The sequence below is a fragment of the Scyliorhinus torazame genome, chromosome 4, assembly GCF_047496885.1.
Source record: "Scyliorhinus torazame isolate Kashiwa2021f chromosome 4, sScyTor2.1, whole genome shotgun sequence".
Lineage (NCBI taxonomy): Eukaryota > Metazoa > Chordata > Chondrichthyes > Carcharhiniformes > Scyliorhinidae > Scyliorhinus > Scyliorhinus torazame.
The window spans coordinates 361703377-361713218 of NC_092710.1; the positions used below are offsets into that span (position 1 = coordinate 361703377).

Genomic DNA, 9842 nt, shown 5'->3' on the forward strand with positions numbered 1-9842 from the left:
TCTCTCTCTCTCTATCTCAGTGACTCTCTCTATCTCAGTGACTCTCTCTCTATCTCAGTGACTTTCTCTCTATCTCAGTGACTCTCTATCTCAGTGACTCTCTCTCTCTATCTCAGTGACTCTCTCTCTCTATCTCAGTGACTCTCTCTCTCTATCTCAGTGACTCTCTCTCTCTATCTCAGTGACACTCTCTCTCTATCTCAGTGACTCTCTATCTCAGTGACTCTCTCTCTCTATCTCAGTGACTCTCTCTCTCTATCTCAGTGACTCTCTCTCTCTATCTCAGTGACTCTCTCTCTCTATCTCAGTGACTCTCTCTCTCTATCTCAGTGACTCTCTCTCTATCTCAGTGACTCTCTCTCTATCTCAGTGACTCTCTCTCTATCTCAGTGACTCTCTATCTCAGTGACTCTCTCTCTATCTCAGTGACTCTCTCTCTATCTCAGTGACTCTCTCTCTCTATCTCAGTGACTCTCTCTCTATCTCAGTGACTCTCTCTCTATCTCAGTGACTCTCTCTCTATCTCAGTGACTCTCTCTCTATCTCAGTGACTCTCTCTCTATCTCAGTGACTCTCTCTCTATCTCAGTGACTCTCTCTCTATCTCAGTGACTCTCTCTCTATCTCAGTGACTCTCTCTCTATCTCACTGACTCTATCTCAGTGACTCTCTCTCTATCTCAGTGACTCTCTCTCTATCTCAGTGACTCTCTCTCTATCTCAGTGACTCTCTCTCTATCTCAGTGACTCTCTCTCTATCTCAGTGACTCTCTCTCTATCTCAGTGACTCTCTCTCTATCTCAGTGACTCTCTCTCTATCTCAGTGACTCTCTCTCTATCTCAGTGACTCTCTCTCTATCTCAGTGACTCTCTATCTCAGTGACTCTCTATCTCAGTGACTCTCTATCTCAGTGACTCTCTATCTCAGTGACTCTCTCTCTCTATCTCAGTGACTCTCTCTCTCTATCTCAGTGACACTCTCTCTCTATCTCAGTGACACTCTCTCTCTATCTCAGTGACTCTCTCTCTATCTCAGTGACTCTCTCTCTCTATCTCAGTGACTCTCTATCTCAGTGACTCTCTCTCTCTATCTCAGTGACTCTCTCTCTCTATCTCAGTGACTCTCTCTCTCTATCTCAGTGACTCTCTCTCTCGATCTCAGTGACTCTCTATCTCAGTGACTCTCTCTCTATCTCAGTGACTCTCTCTCTATCTCAGTGACTCTCTCTCTATCTCAGTGACTCTCTCTATCTCAGTGACTCTCTCTCTATCTCAGTGACTCTCTCTCTATCTCAGTGACTCTCTCTCTATCTCAGTGACTCTCTCTCTATCTATCTCAGTGACTCTCTCTCTCTATCTCAGTGACTCTCTCTCTCTATCTCAGTGACTCTCTCTCTCTCTCAGTGACTCTCTCTCTATCTCAGTGACTCTCTCTCTATCTCAGTGACTCTCTCTCTATCTCAGTGACTCTCTCTCTATCTCAGTGACTCTCTCTCTATCTCAGTGACTCTCTCTCTATCTCAGTGACTCTCTCTCTATCTCAGTGACTCTCTCTCTATCTCAGTGACTCTCTCTCTATCTCAGTGACTCTCTCTCTATCTCAGTGACTCTCTCTCTATCTCAGTGACTCTCTCTCTATCTCAGTGACTCTCTCTCTATCTCAGTGACTCTCTCTCTATCTCAGTGACTCTCTCTCTATCTCAGTGACTCTCTCTATCTCAGTGACTCTCTCTCTCTATCTCAGTGACTCTCTCTCTATCTCAGTGACTCTCTCTCTCTATCTCAGTGACTCTCTCTCTCTATCTCAGTGACTCTCTCTCTATCTCAGTGACTCTCTCTCTCTCTCTATCTCAGTGACTCTCTCTCTCTATCTCAGTGACTCTCTCTCTATCTCAGTGACTCTCTCTCTATCTCAGTGACTCTCTCTCTATCTCAGTGACTCTCTCTCTATCTCAGTGACTCTCTCTCTATCTCAGTGACTCTCTCTCTATCTCAGTGACTCTATCTCAGTGACTCTCTCTCTATCTCAGTGACTCTCTCTCTCTATCTCAGTGACTCTCTCTCTCTATCTCAGTGACTCTCTCTCTATCTCAGTGACTCTCTCTCTATCTCAGTGACTCTCTCTCTATCTCAGTGACTCTCTCTCTATCTCAGTGACTCTCTCTCTATCTCAGTGACTCTCTCTCTATCTCAGTGACTCTCTCTCTATCTCAGTGACTCTCTCTATCTCAGTGACTCTCTCTCTATCTCAGTGACTCTCTCTCTATCTCAGTGACTCTCTCTCTATCTCAGTGACTCTCTCTCTATCTCAGTGACTCTCTCTCTATCTCAGTGACTCTCTCTATCTCAGTGACTCTCTCTCTATCTCAGTGACTCTCTCTCTATCTCAGTGACTCTCTCTCTATCTCAGTGACTCACTCTCTATCTCAGTGACTCTCTCTCTATCTCAGTGACTCTCTCTCTCTATCTCAGTGACTCTCTCTCTCTATCTCAGTGACTCTCTCTCTATCTCAGTGACTCTCTCTCTATCTCAGTGACTCTCTCTCTCTATCTCAGTGACTCTCTCTCTATCTCAGTGACTCTCTCTATCTCAGTGACTCTCTCTCTATCTCAGTGACTCACTCTCTATCTCAGTGACTCTCTCTCTATCTCAGTGACTCTCTCTCTATCTCAGTGACTCTCTCTCTCTATCTCAGTGACTCTATCTCAGTGACTCTCTCTCTATCTCAGTGACTCTCTCTCTCTATCTCAGTGACTCTCTCTCTCTATCTCAGTGACTCTCTCTCTATCTCAGTGACTCTCTCTCTATCTCAGTGACTCTCTCTCTATCTCAGTGACTCTCTCTCTATCTCAGTGACTCTCTCTCTCTATCTCAGTGACTCTCTCTCTCTATCTCAGTGACTCTCTCTCTATCTCAGTGACTCTCTCTCTCTATCTCAGTGACTCTCTCTCTCTATCTCAGTGACTCTCTCTCTATCTCAGTGACTCTCTCTCTATCTCAGTGACTCTCTCTCTATCTCAGTGACTCTCTCTCTATCTCAGTGACTCTCTCTATCTCAGTGACTCTCTCTCTCTATCTCAGTGACTCTCTCTCTATCTCAGTGACTCTCTCTCTCTATCTCAGTGACTCTCTCTCTATCTCAGTGACTCTCTCTCTCTATCTCAGTGACTCTCTCTCTCTATCTCAGTGACTCTCTCTCTATCTCAGTGACTCTCTCTCTATCTCAGTGACTCTCTCTATCTCAGTGACTCTCTCTCTATCTCAGTGACTCTCTCTCTATCTCAGTGACTCTCTCTCTATCTCAGTGACTCTCTCTCTATCTCAGTGACTCTCTCTCTATCTCAGTGACTCTCTCTCTATCTCAGTGACTCTCTCTCTATCTCAGTGACTCTCTCTCTATCTCAGTGACTCTGTCTATCTCAGTGACTCTCTCTCTCTATCTCAGTGACTCTCTCTCTATCTCAGTGACTCTCTCTCTATCTCAGTGACTCTCTCTCTATCTCAGTGACTCTCTCTCTATCTCAGTGACTCTCTCTCTATCTCAGTGACTCTCTCTCTATCTCAGTGACTCTCTCTCTATCTCAGTGACTCTCTCTCTATCTCAGTGACTCTATCTCAGTGACTCTCTCTCTCTATCTCAGTGACTCTCTCTCTCTCTATCTCAGTGACACTCTCTCTATCTCAGTGACTCTCTATCTCAGTGACTCTCTCTCTATCTCAGTGACTCTCTCTCTATCTCAGTGACTCTCTCTCTATCTCAGTGACTCTCTCTCTCTCTCTATCTCAGTGACTCTCTCTATCTCAGTGACTCTCTCTCTATCTCAGTGACTCTCTCTCTATCTCAGTGACTCTCTCTCTATCTCAGTGACTCTCTCTCTCTATCTCAGTGACTCTCTCTCTATCTCAGTGACACTCTCTCTATCTCAGTGACTCTCTCTCTATCTCAGTGACTCTCTCTCTATCTCAGTGACTCTCTCTCTATCTCAGTGACTCTCTCTCTATCTCAGTGACTCTCTCTCTATCTCAGTGACTCACTCTCTATCTCAGTGACTCTCTCTCTATCTCAGTGACTCTCTCTCTATCTCAGTGACTCTCTCTCTATCTCAGTGACTCTCTCTCTCTATCTCAGTGACTCTCTCTCTATCTCAGTGACTCTGATTCTGTTTCCGGTTCCGGCGGAAGCGGATATGACGTCTGGGCGGTGACCCCTGAACCGGCGGAAAGATTCCGGAAAGAAACCAGGTAAAATAATTAAAATAAAAACTCAGAGAATCTGAGAGTCGCCGAGAGTCAGTGAGATAGAGAGAGAGTCACTGAGATAGAGAGAGAGTCACTGAGATAGAGAGAGAGTCACTGAGATAGAGAGAGAGTCACTGAGATAGAGAGAGAGTCACTGAGATAGAGAGAGAGTCACTGAGATAGAGAGAGAGAGAGAGTCACTGAGATAGAGAGAGAGTCACTGAGATAGAGAGAGTCACTGAGATAGAGAGAGAGTCACTGAGATAGAGAGAGAGTCACTGAGATAGAGAGAGAGTCACTGAGATAGAGAGAGAGTCACTGAGATAGAGAGAGAGTCACTGAGATAGAGAGAGAGTCACTGAGATAGAGAGAGAGTCACTGAGATAGAGAGAGAGTCACTGAGATAGAGAGAGAGTCACTGAGATAGAGAGAGAGTCACTGAGATAGAGAGAGAGTCACTGAGATAGAGAGAGAGTCACTGAGATAGAGAGAGAGTCACTGAGATAGAGAGAGAGTCACTGAGATAGAGAGAGAGAGACACTGAGATAGAGAGAGAGACACTGAGATAGAGAGAGAGTCACTGAGATAGAGAGAGAGTCACTGAGATAGAGAGAGAGTCACTGAGATAGAGAGAGAGTCACTGAGATAGAGAGAGAGTCACTGAGATAGAGAGAGAGTCACTGAGATAGAGAGAGAGTCACTGAGATAGAGAGAGAGAGAGAGTCACTGAGATAGAGAGAGAGTCACTGAGATAGAGAGAGAGTCACTGAGATAGAGAGAGAGTCACTGAGATAGAGAGAGAGTCACTGAGATAGAGAGAGAGTCACTGAGATAGAGAGAGAGTCACTGAGATAGAGAGAGAGTCACTGAGATAGAGAGAGAGTCACTGAGATAGAGAGAGAGTCACTGAGATAGAGAGAGAGTCACTGAGATAGAGAGAGAGTCACTGAGATAGAGAGAGAGTCACTGAGATAGAGAGAGAGTCACTGAGATAGAGAGAGAGTCACTGAGATAGAGAGAGAGTCACTGAGATAGAGAGAGAGTCACTGAGATAGAGAGAGAGTCACTGAGATAGAGAGAGAGTCACTGAGATAGAGAGAGAGTCACTGAGATAGAGAGAGAGAGTCACTGAGATAGAGAGAGAGTCACTGAGATAGAGAGAGAGAGTCACTGAGATAGAGAGAGAGTCACTGAGATAGAGAGAGAGTCACTGAGATAGAGAGAGAGTCACTGAGATAGAGAGAGAGTCACTGAGATAGAGAGAGAGTCACTGAGATAGAGAGAGAGAGTCACTGAGATAGAGAGAGAGTCACTGAGATAGAGAGAGAGTCACTGAGATAGAGTCACTGAGATAGAGAGAGAGTCACTGAGATAGAGAGAGAGTCACTGAGATAGAGAGAGAGTCACTGAGATAGAGAGAGAGTCACTGAGATAGAGAGAGAGTCACTGAGATAGAGAGAGAGTCACTGAGATAGAGAGAGAGTCACTGAGATAGAGAGAGAGAGAGAGTCACTGAGATAGAGAGAGAGTCACTGAGATAGAGAGAGAGTCACTGAGATAGAGAGAGAGAGTCACTGAGATAGAGAGAGAGTCACTGAGATAGAGAGAGAGTCACTGAGATAGAGAGAGAGTCACTGAGATAGAGAGAGAGTCACTGAGATAGAGAGAGAGTCACTGAGATAGAGAGAGAGTCACTGAGATAGAGAGAGAGTCACTGAGATAGAGAGAGAGTCACTGAGATAGAGAGAGAGTCACTGAGATAGAGAGAGAGAGTCACTGAGATAGAGAGAGAGAGTCACTGAGATAGAGAGAGAGAGTCACTGAGATAGAGAGAGAGTCACTGAGATAGAGAGAGAGTCACTGAGATAGAGAGAGAGAGTCACTGAGATAGAGAGAGTCACTGAGATAGAGAGAGAGTCACTGAGATAGAGAGAGAGTCACTGAGATAGAGAGAGAGTCACTGAGATAGAGAGAGAGTCACTGAGATAGAGAGAGAGTCACTGAGATAGAGAGAGAGTCACTGAGATAGAGAGAGAGTCACTGAGATAGAGAGAGAGTCACTGAGATAGAGAGAGAGTCACTGAGATAGAGAGAGAGTCACTGAGATAGAGAGAGAGAGTCACTGAGATAGAGAGAGTCACTGAGATAGAGAGAGAGAGTCACTGAGATAGAGAGAGAGTCACTGAGATAGAGAGATAGAGAGAGAGTCACTGAGATAGAGAGAGAGTCACTGAGATAGAGAGAGAGTCACTGAGATAGAGAGAGAGTCACTGAGATAGAGAGAGAGTCACTGAGATAGAGAGAGAGTCACTGAGATAGAGAGATAGAGAGAGAGTCACTGAGATAGAGAGAGAGTCACTGAGATAGAGAGAGAGTCACTGAGATAGAGAGAGAGTCACTGAGATAGAGAGAGAGTCACTGAGATAGAGAGAGAGTCACTGAGATAGAGAGAGTCACTGAGATAGAGAGAGAGAGTCACTGAGATAGAGAGAGAGTCACTGAGATAGAGAGAGAGTCACTGAGATAGAGAGAGAGAGTCACTGAGATATAGAGAGAGTCACTGAGATAGAGAGAGAGTCACTGAGATAGAGAGAGAGAGTCACTGAGATAGAGAGAGAGACACTGAGATAGAGAGAGAGTCACTGAGATAGAGAGAGAGTCACTGAGATAGAGAGAGAGAGTCACTGAGATAGAGAGAGAGTCACTGAGATAGAGAGAGTCACTGAGATAGAGAGAGAGAGTCACTGAGATAGAGAGAGAGAGTCACTGAGATAGAGAGAGAGAGTCACTGAGATAGAGAGAGAGAGTCACTGAGATAGAGAGAGAGAGTCACTGAGATAGAGAGAGAGTCACTGAGATAGAGAGAGAGTCACTGAGATAGAGAGAGAGAGTCACTGAGATAGAGAGAGAGTCACTGAGATAGAGAGAGAGAGTCACTGAGATAGAGAGAGAGTCACTGAGATAGAGAGAGAGAGTCACTGAGATAGAGAGAGAGTCACTGAGATAGAGAGAGAGAGTCACTGAGATAGAGAGAGAGTCACTGAGATAGAGAGAGAGTCACTGAGATAGAGAGAGAGTCACTGAGATAGAGAGAGAGTCACTGAGATAGAGAGAGAGTCACTGAGATAGAGAGAGAGTCACTGAGATAGAGAGAGTCACTGAGATAGAGAGAGAGTCACTGAGATAGAGAGAGAGTCACTGAGATAGAGAGAGAGAGTCACTGAGATAGAGAGAGAGAGTCACTGAGATAGAGAGAGAGAGTCACTGAGATAGAGAGAGAGAGTCACTGAGATAGAGAGAGAGAGTCACTGAGATAGAGAGAGAGAGTCACTGAGATAGAGAGAGAGTCACTGAGATAGAGAGAGAGTCACTGAGATAGAGAGAGAGTCACTGAGATAGAGAGAGAGAGTCACTGAGATAGAGAGAGAGAGTCACTGAGATAGAGAGAGAGTCACTGAGATAGAGAGAGAGTCACTGAGATAGAGAGAGAGTCACTGAGATAGAGAGAGAGAGTCACTGAGATAGAGAGAGAGTCACTGAGACAGAGAGAGAGTCACTGAGATAGAGAGAGAGAGTCACTGAGATAGAGAGAGAGAGTCACTGAGATAGAGAGAGAGTCACTGAGATAGAGTCACTGAGATAGAGAGAGAGAGTCACTGAGATAGAGAGAGAGTCACTGAGATAGAGAGAGAGTCACTGAGATAGAGAGAGAGTCACTGAGATAGAGAGAGAGTCACTGAGATAGAGAGAGAGTCACTGAGATAGAGAGAGAGTCACTGAGATAGAGAGAGAGTCACTGAGATAGAGAGAGAGTCACTGAGATAGAGAGAGAGTCACTGAGATAGAGAGAGAGTCACTGAGATAGAGAGAGAGTCACTGAGATAGAGAGAGAGTCACTGAGATAGAGAGAGAGTCACTGAGATAGAGAGAGAGTCACTGAGATAGAGAGAGAGTCACTGAGATAGAGAGAGAGTCACAGAGATAGAGAGAGAGTCACAGAGATAGAGAGAGAGTCACTGAGATAGAGAGAGAGTCACTGAGATAGAGAGAGAGTCACTGAGATAGAGAGAGAGTCACTGAGATAGAGAGAGAGAGAGAGTCACTGAGATAGAGAGAGAGTCACTGAGATAGAGAGAGAGTCACTGAGATAGAGAGAGAGTCACTGAGATAGAGAGAGAGTCACTGAGATAGAGAGAGAGTCACTGAGATAGAGAGAGAGTCACTGAGATAGAGAGAGAGTCACTGAGATAGAGAGAGAGTCACTGAGATAGAGAGAGAGTCACTGAGATAGAGAGAGAGTCACTGAGATAGAGAGAGAGTCACTGAGATAGAGAGAGAGTCACTGAGATAGAGAGAGAGTCACTGAGATAGAGAGAGAGTCACTGAGATAGAGAGAGAGTCACTGAGATAGAGAGAGAGTCACTGAGATAGAGAGAGAGTCACTGAGATAGAGAGAGAGTCACTGAGATAGAGAGAGAGTCACTGAGATAGAGAGAGAGTCACTGAGATAGAGAGAGAGTCACTGAGATAGAGAGAGAGTCACTGAGATAGAGAGAGAGTCACTGAGATAGAGAGAGAGTCACTGAGATAGAGAGAGAGAGAGTCACTGAGATAGAGAGAGAGTCACTGAGATAGAGAGAGAGTCACTGAGATAGAGAGAGAGTCACTGAGATAGAGAGAGAGTCACTGAGATAGAGAGAGAGTCACTGAGATAGAGATAGAGAGAGAGTCACTGAGATAGAGAGAGAGTCACTGAGATAGAGAGAGAGTCACTGAGATAGAGAGAGAGTCACTGAGATAGAGAGAGAGTCACTGAGATAGAGAGAGTCACTGAGATAGAGAGAGAGTCACTGAGATAGAGAGAGAGTCACTGAGATAGAGAGAGAGTCACTGAGATAGAGAGAGAGTCACTGAGATAGAGAGAGTCACTGAGATAGAGAGAGAGTCACTGAGATAGAGAGAGAGTCACTGAGATAGAGAGAGAGTCACTGAGATAGAGAGAGAGTCACTGAGATAGAGAGAGAGTCACTGAGATAGAGAGAGAGAGTCACTGAGATAGAGAGAGAGTCACTGAGATAGAGAGAGAGAGTCACTGAGATAGAGAGAGAGTCACTGAGATAGAGAGAGAGTCACTGAGATAGAGAGAGAGTCACTGAGATAGAGAGAGAGTCACTGAGATAGAGAGAGAGTCACTGAGATAGAGAGAGAGAGAGTCACTGAGATAGAGAGAGAGTCACTGAGATAGAGAGAGAGTCACTGAGATAGAGAGAGAGTCACTGAGATAGAGAGAGAGAGTCCACTGAGATAGAGAGAGAGTCACTGAGATAGAGAGAGAGTCACTGAGATAGAGAGAGAGTCACTGAGATAGAGAGAGAGTCACTGAGATAGAGAGAGAGTCACTGAGATAGAGAGAGAGAGAGAGTCACTGAGATAGAGAGAGAGAGTCACTGAGATAGAGAGAGAGTCACTGAGATAGAGAGAGAGTCACTGATAGAGAGAGAGTCACTGAGATAGAGAGAGAGTCACTGAGATAGAGAGAGAGTCACTGAGATAGAGAGAGTCACTGAGATAGAGAGAGAGAGTCACTGAGATAGAGAGAGAGAG

The 9842-nt window shown here is 45.1% G+C and overlaps 1 protein-coding gene across 2 annotated transcripts in view; it reads left to right on the forward strand.

Annotated features, from left to right (window-relative positions):
• The first annotated feature begins 4180 nt into the window (after nt 1–4180).
• btbd9 (BTB (POZ) domain containing 9) overlaps nt 4181–9842 on the forward strand; it is a 351447-nt gene continuing 345785 nt past the window's right edge. Inside the window, exon 1 of one of the 2 annotated variants that reach the window (XM_072500328.1) lies at nt 4181–4241. The gene's annotated coding sequence lies outside the window, so the exon portion shown is untranslated. The remainder of the gene's footprint in view (nt 4242–9842) is intronic. The other variant, XM_072500329.1, reaches the window with a different exon arrangement.